This window comes from Ornithorhynchus anatinus, chromosome 19 (genome assembly GCF_004115215.2).
Source record: "Ornithorhynchus anatinus isolate Pmale09 chromosome 19, mOrnAna1.pri.v4, whole genome shotgun sequence".
Lineage (NCBI taxonomy): Eukaryota > Metazoa > Chordata > Mammalia > Monotremata > Ornithorhynchidae > Ornithorhynchus > Ornithorhynchus anatinus.
Window position 1 is genome coordinate 20,520,057 of NC_041746.1, and position 10,017 is coordinate 20,530,073.

Here is a 10,017-nt window from a genome sequence, read left to right on the forward strand (position 1 = left end):
TCTCAGTGGAAATAGACCCCAGAGCAGATACCCAGGGTCTACGTGGTGTGGTTAATCAATGATTAAAAAGACACCAATAAATGGATCACATTAACTCAGTGAAGCTGTGCAAGGAGACTTCCATGGTTCACAGTAAGAGCTCAGTCCTTACAAAGTGCCCTGGGAAGCCTCTATAAGTGACATCAGGAGCCAAAACCAACTGGCCCTAGAAAACTGTCTTCACCTCTGACATCAAAGAGACAATGTCAAAGAGACAATTATACCTCAATGAAAGCTGTTCATGTGATGACTGTGCTGATACTGCTGATTCTGTTAATCTCCTTTTCATTTTTTTCCTTGCATATCCAGGAGTATCCTGAATTTTCATTGTTATGTCCTATACAAGCACTGGCAAATATCCAGTCAGACTGAGCAAACAATCCCCCCAACGCACTCCTTTGCCCAGAAATCTGAAGTCAGAAAATGCCTGATTAGGTGGGACCAACAGGAGACTGTTCATCCTCTTCATCACTCATGCCCTGAGGTATCGGTCAACAAATAGTCAACATTTGGTCAGGAAACAGAGCACCAGATGAATCCACTAGTCCCATTTTCAGATTATCCACAATCTTATCATATTCTGACATTGGGTCACATATGGGGAAGCCAGAGAAGCAGAATGGGGAGAATGGAAAATGATAGAGGTGCCCAGGAGCTGGAAGCCAAAGACGTCTGCCTTATAAACTGGTCTAAAACCAAGTGAACATAGCCCTAGCCCCAAGGTCAAGCTGGTGCTCCGAGTGAGGACAGCTTCATCTAGTAAAAGGAATAATAATAATGATGATGGTATTTGTTAAGCACTTGCTATGTGCCAAGCACTGTTCTAAGCTCTGGGGTAGATACAAGATAATTGGGTCAGACACAGTCCCTGTCCATATGGGGCTCCCAGTCTTAATCCCCATTTGACAGATAAGATAACTGAGGACCAGAGAAGTTAAGAGACTTTCCCAAGGTCAGACAGCAGACAAGTGGAAGACCTTAGATTAGAATCCATGACCTTCTGACTCCCAGGCCTGTGCTCTATTCACTTAGGCCATGATGCTTCCCAGGGATGGGGGAATTACAAAGGTCAAGGGTGCCCATTGAGACCATATTGATGAGAATGTGTTCAAAAGTGTACTCTTTAGGATCAGGATTTTTTTTTTTAAATCCCATACCAGTAACTATAATGTATGAACCGACATGGCTGGTGTTTCGACAGTGTGAGACTGTGGTGTTTGACAGTGTGAGACTGTGTGCAAGAAAACTGTAGCACTTCCCATTGTAACACAAGGGAGTATGTGATTTTTCAAGGGAATGCTGATTCCTCCACACCACTACTGCATCTGCCTCCTCACTGACCTCCCAGTCTCTTGTCTCTCCCCACTCTAATCCATACTTTACTTTGCTGCACTGATCATTTATCAACAAAAACGTTCAGTCCATGTCTCTCCACTCCTCAAGAACCTCAAATGGCTTCCTATCCACCTCCACATCGAACAGAAACTCCTTACTATTGTCTTTAAAGCACACAATCAGCTTGCCCCCAACAACCTCACCTCACTAATATCCTACTATAGCCCAGCTCTCACACTCTGCTCCTCTAGCGCCAGGTTACTCACTGTCCCCTGACCTCATCTGCCTCACCAGTGTGACCTCCTTTCCACATCTTCCCCCTAGCTTGGAATGCCCTCACTTTCATATATGTCAAACCACCACTCTCTCCACCTTCAAAGTGTTATTAAAGTCATATCTTCTCCAAGAGACCTCTTCAATTAAGCCCTCTTTTCCCTGGCTTGTCTATATCATTCATTCAGTGGAATTTATTGACTCCTTAGGGTGTACAAATCACTGCACTAAGCACTTAGCACTATACTAAATCATCCAGGTACTTGAATCTGTGACCTTTGGAAAATTGATATTTACCCCATCCCCACAGCACTCCTCTACAACCCAGCCCACTCACTTCACTTCTCTGGTGCTAGTCTTCTCACTGTGCCTCGATCTCGCCTGTCCCACCACCGGCCCCTAGACCACATCTGGCCTCTGGCCTGGAGCGCCCTGCCTCTTCAAATCTGACAGACTCTTTCCCCCTTCAAAGCTTTATTTAAGGCAAATCTCCAAGAGGCCTTCCCTGACTTCCCTGTCTTAGTCTTTCCTTCTGCATCACCAATGCATTTGGGTCTGTTCTCCTTGGACACTTTGAGAGCCACCCTCCCCCAGTTCCACACCATTAATGTACATATTAACCTTTAATTAATTTTAATGTCTGCTCCCCCTCTAGACTCTAAGCTCCTGTGGCTAGGGATCATCTATACCTATTGTTTTGAATTGTATCTATCAACCAAACAATCAATGATATTTACTGAGAGCTTACTACATGCTGAGAACTATTCTTAGCATTTGGGAGAGTACAATCCAACAGAACTAGCAGACACGTTCCCTGCTCATAATGAGCTTACAGTCTAGGGGGTGAGCCAGACTTTGATATGAATAAATAAATCATTTATAATAAATAACTTATAGATAGGTACATAAGTGCTGTGGGGTTGGGAGTGGGGGGAATATTAAATGTCCAGTGGTCACAGATCCAAGTGCATAGACAACATAGAAGGGAGAGTGAGTTGTGGAAAAGGGGGCTCAATCAGAGAAGGTCTCATGGAGAAGATGTGACCTTAATTTTGCTTTGAAGGCAGAAAGAGTAGTGGCCTGGCATATATGGAGGGGGAGGGCATTTCAGGCTAGGCGAAGGATGTGGGAAAAGGGACGGCAGTGAGATAGATGAGACTGGGGCACAGTGAGTAAGCTGGAAACAGAGGAGTGGAGTGTGCAGACTAGACTGCTTTTTACCCTCCCAAGTGCTTAGTACACTGTTCCAGATGCAGTAAGCACTCAAAAAATACCACTGACTGATTGGTTGACAAATGTGTATATGCATGTAGCGGGGTGGGACCCAGGCAGTGAAGTAAGACATAACAACTGTCACTAACTGAAAAATACCTTAGAGTTGCTCTAGGCCAGAACTTGATTACTGCCATATGACAATCATCTCCACTTGCCCTGACATTTAAGAGAGGGAGGAGGAAGCCTGGAGAGTCACTCCTTGGCCTCTCTCCCTGAAGTAGAAGACAAACCAATCAGAGAAAAAGATTGGAGAGAAAATAGAAAATATCGGGTTGGTTGGGAAGAAGATGGAGAACCTGTGACATCTTGAGGTGAGGGGAAGTGAGCTGGTGGTCCTGGGAGAGCAGGACATGGAGAGAGTTCTTGCTGTGGGCCCTAGATGAATACAGGTTCTGGGAGAGCCTGGGGAGAGGATCCCTGGAGATTCAGTCCAGCATCCAGGACTCGGGGGGAATAGTATTAGAGCCAGGGAAAGGTGGTTTAACCTGGAGGTCTCTTGGTTTCTCCTTTGTTAAGAATATATTAAATATTGCTGACATCAGAGGGAGACGTTCAGGGCTCCAAGGAGACACGTGACCTGGAGAACTGGATGGGAGTTCTTTAGCTACAGGTGTTTTGCAGGCAAGCCCTGGGATTTATTCATTCAATTGTATTTATTAAGTGCTTACTGTGTACAGAGCACTGTATTAAGTGTTTGGGAAAGTACAATCCAACAATTAACAGTGACAATTCCTGCCCACAACACTCTCACAGTCTAGAGGGGGAGACAGACATCAATACAAATAAAACAAAATTACAGATATACATATAAGTGTGGGGCTGGGTGTGAGGGGGAGGGGAGAGCAAAGGGAGCAAGTCAGGGTGACAAAGAAGTCAGTGGGAGATGAGGAAAAGTGGGGCTTAGTCTGGGAAGGCCTTTTGGAGATGTGCATTCAATAAGGCTTTGAAGGTGGGGAAAAGTAATTGTCCGTCAGATTTGAAGAGACCCAGAGGTGAAAGGTGATCCAGGGGTTGGAGGTAAGACAGATGAGATCGAGGCACAGTGACCAGGTTAGCACTAGAGAAGCAAAGTGTGCAGGCAGGGTCTTAGAAGGAATGAAGTGAGGTGAGGTAGGAGGGGGCAAAGTGATGGACTGCTTGAATGGTAGGCTTCTCTCAATTGACCCCATGTCAATTCCTGGGTCAGCCATAGAGTGCTGACAGCAAGAAGGATGCAAGGATATGAGGGTCAGTGAGTAGGACTTCCCCAAACTGTGGTAGAAGAACCTGAAATGTATAAGGCTTTAGGAGGCTGACCGAGATCTAGTAGCTCCTACAGTGACTCTGGGAGGTTTTTCGGCAGGGGTTTAGGGTTGAAATCACCAGTGTCGTCACATATGGTATAGAGTGGTGGGATCAACTCACGTGGCCAGGATTTGGAGGTTCTGAAAAGTTTCAGAACCCTGGAACAGAAAATCAGACTATAAATGCTGATTTCTTCGGAAATGACCACAAGGGGGCAATGGAGAGCCCGGAAAAAAAAGCTGCAAATTTTACCTTTGTGAAAGAAGTTAATAATCAGGTGCCGTACCTCAACCTTTTTTTAAGTGAAGATTTTTTTAAAAATGGGTAACTAAATTTTCGGGAATTCTTTCGGGATTATACTAGAGATAGACTAGTCAGAGTGGAAGAAGAGGTGGATGAAATAGTATCCACCATCTTAGCAATGAAAAGAGATGCTCATGGAAAGACATCAAGAGATGGGTATCTCAGTTGGTACCCAGAAGCCAGATTTCCTAAATGTAATTCTGGTTGCAAAATAAGTTGCACCTGCATTCTCACAGAATATCCAGCATTTTCCTCAACTCACATCATAAATGACTGAATACACCAGGCAATAGAACTCTGGATTGGAGAGACAGGACTCAAGTGGAATATACAAAAGCAAAAAGGAGGAAGAGCACCAGAGATAACAAAGGGGGAAATGCTAGAGGTATCCACCTGCTGGAACAACCAAGTCAAGCATGGTAACTTTTTGCCTTTTAGATCAGGTGATGACACCCAGAATTTTCTAGCTATATTTGAACAACTAGCCTACTCAAAGAGACTGCTTACACTGTAGTATTTGTCAAGTGCTAACTATGTGCCAAGCACTATACTAAGCTCAGGGCTAGATATAAGTTAATCAGGTCCTACATGGGGCTCACAGTCTAAATAGGAAGGAGAACAGGTATTGAATCCCCATTTTGCAGATGAGGGAACTGAGGCATAGAGAAGTTAAGTCACTTGTTCTATCTCACATAGCATACAAGTGGCAGAGCTGGGATTAGAATACAGGCCCTCTGACTCCCAGGACCATGTTCTTTCCACTAGGCCATGCTACTTCTCTGAAGCTGACTTTATGGAGTTCATTCCAGCCCCTTTCAAGGACCAATGTCAGGGGTCTATGCAATGATGCTAGCTGAAGATGTGAACCCTATGTGGGACAGAAACTATTCAACCTGAATTGCTTGCATCTACCCCAGCCTTTAGTAGAGTGCCTGAAACACAGTAAGCACTTAACAAATACCATACAAAACTGTGAATGGCTATGGTAAATTCAGGGACTCAGTGTTAGAAGATTCCAGCTAGCCCCCCCCCACACACACTTTAAGAAGCAGTTTAAGAGTCTGATGCTGCAGCCAGGACAAATAGTGCTGGACCATGCCCTTAGGCATCTGGACTTGGGATGATTGAGGTTGCAGATAATAATAATAATAATAATAGTAAATAGTATTAGTAAATAGTAAAATATGTGACCAGGAGCAAGAGATTGGGGAGTCAGGGGAAAAGGGAGTTTGAGAAGGGAGTTAAATCTCTGGAACAACTGGTGAGGGAGTGAGCTTGGTAGTCATTAATAATGGGCAAATAATTTAGCTGGTCAGAAGAGGAGTGTTAAAGCACTCAAGGATGAACTCGAAGTGGAAGAGGTCAGCCTGATATCTGGATTTCCACCAGAATCACTTTGTTGTAAAATAATTATATGCAAAATAAAGAGGTCAGACTGTTCTAATAATTTTTGGAAAATAGGAAAAAAACAATTCCAAAGGAGCCAAAAGGTGCCTCTTTAAACAGTGGCAATTATTGAAGAAGCAGGAGGCTAAGACTACTTCCCCTCTTTTATAGTCAAATAAGAAACTACAAACCCAGAGATCATGTGGTAAATATTACCCTTGCATTTCTCAGGCTTGGATTTCAGAGCAGAGAGATGAGCCATGGGCTACTTCCACCATGGAACCCCAGGCATGGAGTTTCTGCTGCCTCAGGGCCTCTCTGGGCTGCTGCTATGGTAGTGCTCTATGGGGCAGAGAGGAAGATCTGATTCTCATAGTCATTCTCACAGTCCAGGCTGAGCACCATGGTGCAGAGATGGCTCCCTGCTGCCTCCTTCATGTAGACAATGCCCCTTCCCACCTCCTTCCCATGTCCCTTCTCATCTGCATCACACTCCGAAGACTTGGACCACCACCATTACAGAACAACTCCATGGTACATCTCTGCCTCCATTCTCCCTCACAGTGTCCTCCAGGTGTCTGGCTCCATTGCCAGACAGGTTCCTGCAGCCCAGGACCAACATCTCCTCCTCCCCCAAACCCCAACATCATAGACTATGGCACATCTCTCAACCCCGGCCCCAAAGTGCAGCCTACAAGTGCCTCCTGGAAACACTGCACAGCATGACAACCCCTACCCCCCAGTCCATCACAGCTTGGGATTTACCCTAGTGCACGGTGTTTCCCCAGTGCTTTCATTTTTGGGGGATGTTCCCCTGCCCCTAACAGCATGATTTCAAGATGGTAAATCAGACCATGAGGTGGAGATCAAAAGGGACCAAGAGCAATGAATTGGCACCACTGGAGATTGAAAGATGTCAACTTCCTACTCAGCTGCCAATGAGAAGCCACAGAATCAGACCAATAGCATGGAGACTAATCTTGGTTTGCCCTCATGGGAGCATCTTCAAGAGGGTCAAGGCGGGCTGACTGTGTCAGCTAGGGGTGTGCTTATGCAAATGGATGAATATGTTAAAGCTCCACGTTTGTAAGTGGCCCATTCTTAGTACTTGGGGTGATTACCACAGGTCGAACCTTCTTGGGAGGGAGTGGGATTAAAGGTGCCTGACTTAGAGCAAACTACTGTCTCTATCTTACATCTCTCTGGGCACGATAGCAGACTAAACTGAAAGAACTGAGCAGAATCTATCCATGTTGGGGCAGGGGAAAGTGATGGCATACCCGCTCACTCTACAAGTTATCTTTGGTCAGATATATCTCTAAAGTATTCAGACACCCTCCAGAGTATGCAGAAATGCCTTGGATCACACAAGAAGTATCATCAGACAGGGGTTAATACACCTTTAGGGGCAGAGCAAGAAAGGAGAGTGGGATGTTGGGGGAGGTCCAAAGGGAGCCTTGGGGACCAGGGTTAACCTACACTCTACAGGCTGGAATCCCTGTGTCTGTACACAAGCTTGGGCTGACCAAGAATACTTGGGTCCAGTTAACTGCATTGCTAAAAACCTCTTCATATTGCACCTTGATTTTGGATAAGTAATGATTCCGGGACAGTCTGGGGGTTTCTCTTGTAGGGTTCTCTTGTAGTGTCTTCAGTGCGTTGTTGACTGAGGATGGTTGTTGGCAGCAGGCAGAACCAGAAGTCCTTCTGTGAAGATGAGTAATCACAAAGACAATCAAGGACAGCTAACCAATGTCCCAGGGCAAGGTCTCAATATGTCTAATGGTCAGTACTCGAAAGGTATGTCCATGAGTTTTACCAATCACAAAGGCAATCACAAATAGCTAATCACTGACATAGGTCAGGGCCTCATTATGTGTAATTGTTTGCCATGTAGTGCTTCATTATTATTCACCCAATCAGTAGTATTTATTGACCACTAACTGTGTGCAGAGCACTGTACTAAATACTTAGAAGAGTTGTTAGATGTAATCACTGCACACAAGGAGCTTCCAGTCTAGAAGGGGAGACAGACACTAAAATGTATTACAGATAGGGGAAATACGAGAGTATGACGATATGTACATACATGTTATGGTGCTAAGGGTAAGGTGAATATCAAGGGGAACAGACTCAAGCATAGTGGTGATGCAGAATAGGGGTTGAGTAAAGACAGTAAGGGCTTAGTCAGGGAAGGCCTTTTGGAAGAGATGTGATTTCAAGGAGGCTTTGAGGTGGGGGAGAGTGGTAGTAATAATGTTGGTATTTGTTAGTATTTGTTAGTCTGACAGTTATGGAGAGAGAGAGTTCCAGGCCAGAGGGAGAAAGTGGGCAAGATAGATGGGTTTGAAGTGCAGTGAATAAGTTGGAGTTAGTGGAGCAAAGTTTGTGTGTTTGGTTGTAGTAGGAAATCAATGAGGTAAGGTAAAATAATTAATAATAATTATGGTATTTGTTAAGCGCTTACTATGTGCCATGCACTGTACTAAGCTCTGGAGTGGGTACAGCAATTTGGGTTAGACACAGTCCCTGTCCCGTGTGGGGCTCACAGTTTCAATCCCCATTTAATAGATGAAGGAACCAAGGCACAGAGAAGTGAAGTGACCTTCCCAAGGACACACAGCAGACAAGTGGCAGAGTGGGGATTAGCACCCATGACCTTCTGACTCCCAGGCCCATGCTCTATCCACTACACCAGGGGAGAGATGATTGAATGCCTTAAAGCCAATGGTAAAGGAGTTTCTGTTTGATATGGAGGTGGATGGGCAACCACTGGAAGTTTTTGAAAAGTAGGAAGACATGGATAAATAGCGTTCTTTTTTTAGAAAAATGATCCAGGCAGGATAATGAAGTATGGACTGGAATAAGGAGATAGAAGTCAGGGAGGTGAGTAAGGAGGCTGATGCAATAGTCAAAGCAGAATATGATAAAAGTTTGGATTAGTGTGATAGCAATTTTGGTTGAGAGGAAGGGCCAGATTCTGGAGATGTTGTGAAGGTAAACTCAACATGATTTGATTACATATGCATTTGCAGGTAGAATGAGAGATGAGTTGAGGGTAATGCCAAGTTTACACTCTCATTAATCTATTTCCTCTTGCCTCTGCTTTTTCATTACTCCCCAGAGGATTAGAAAACAACACTATCAAGCTCCACCCTAACACTAGCCTCATAACTAATCTCAGGAGTTAATATTGTTTAGTATTTTATGGTGTTTGTTAAATGCTTATGTGCCAGATACAAGCTAATTAGGTTGGACACCGTCTATGTTCCAGACTGAGGGCAATTCCTCATGGAAGCATGGGGCAGTCTTATTGATGCTGAATTCAAGAGGGAATTGGAGATGCCAAGTGGAGACTTAACAGCTAAGCAGTTACAAGGTTACCTGGTTAAGGCAGCGGCTTGATGGAGAAATAAGATGGCAGAAAAGAGACCAGTGATTGAAATCTTGAGGAGTACACCGGAGATACAAACCTAGTTGCATGAGTTAAGGAGTACAAAAACCAAACTTGCCAAGTTACAATCAAGAGATCCTGAGAGAGCGTCAGGTGGACGGTGAGAGCTGACTCAAACACCATAAGCGAACCAATGTCCTGCTCTGTGGTCACCATGAGGAAAGGAGATCTGTTATAATTATGAGACCTGTTATGAGACCTGGGGATTGGATTTCCCCACAGAGGGCACACGGGGCACATAATTTTGCAAGGACTGAAAAATAATAATGTTGGTATTTGTTAAGCGCTTACTATGTGCAGAGCACTATTCTAAGCGCTGGGGTAGATACATGGTGATCAGGTTGTCCCACGTGGGTCTCACAGTTTTAAGCAAAAATGATTTGCATGTGACACTGTACAAATGTGGACTGTGGGACATATCTGTGAAAACTGTCAGAAGGGAGGAAAACAATGTAGCTATGCCAGGCTACAGCCTAATTCCTTAATTTCTATTTCCGGAAAGAAACTGGACTGCACTGGCAGACCCTGGGTAGCTGGGAGGATAGTAAGTGAAAACCAGGATCAGGAATTATTAATTGATACTGGGTCTGCCTATAGTAGCCCATCTGTGAAAAACCGTAAGCCTGGAGCAACAGGCTAGGGTATGTGGAAAGGGGGTCCTTGTGTAG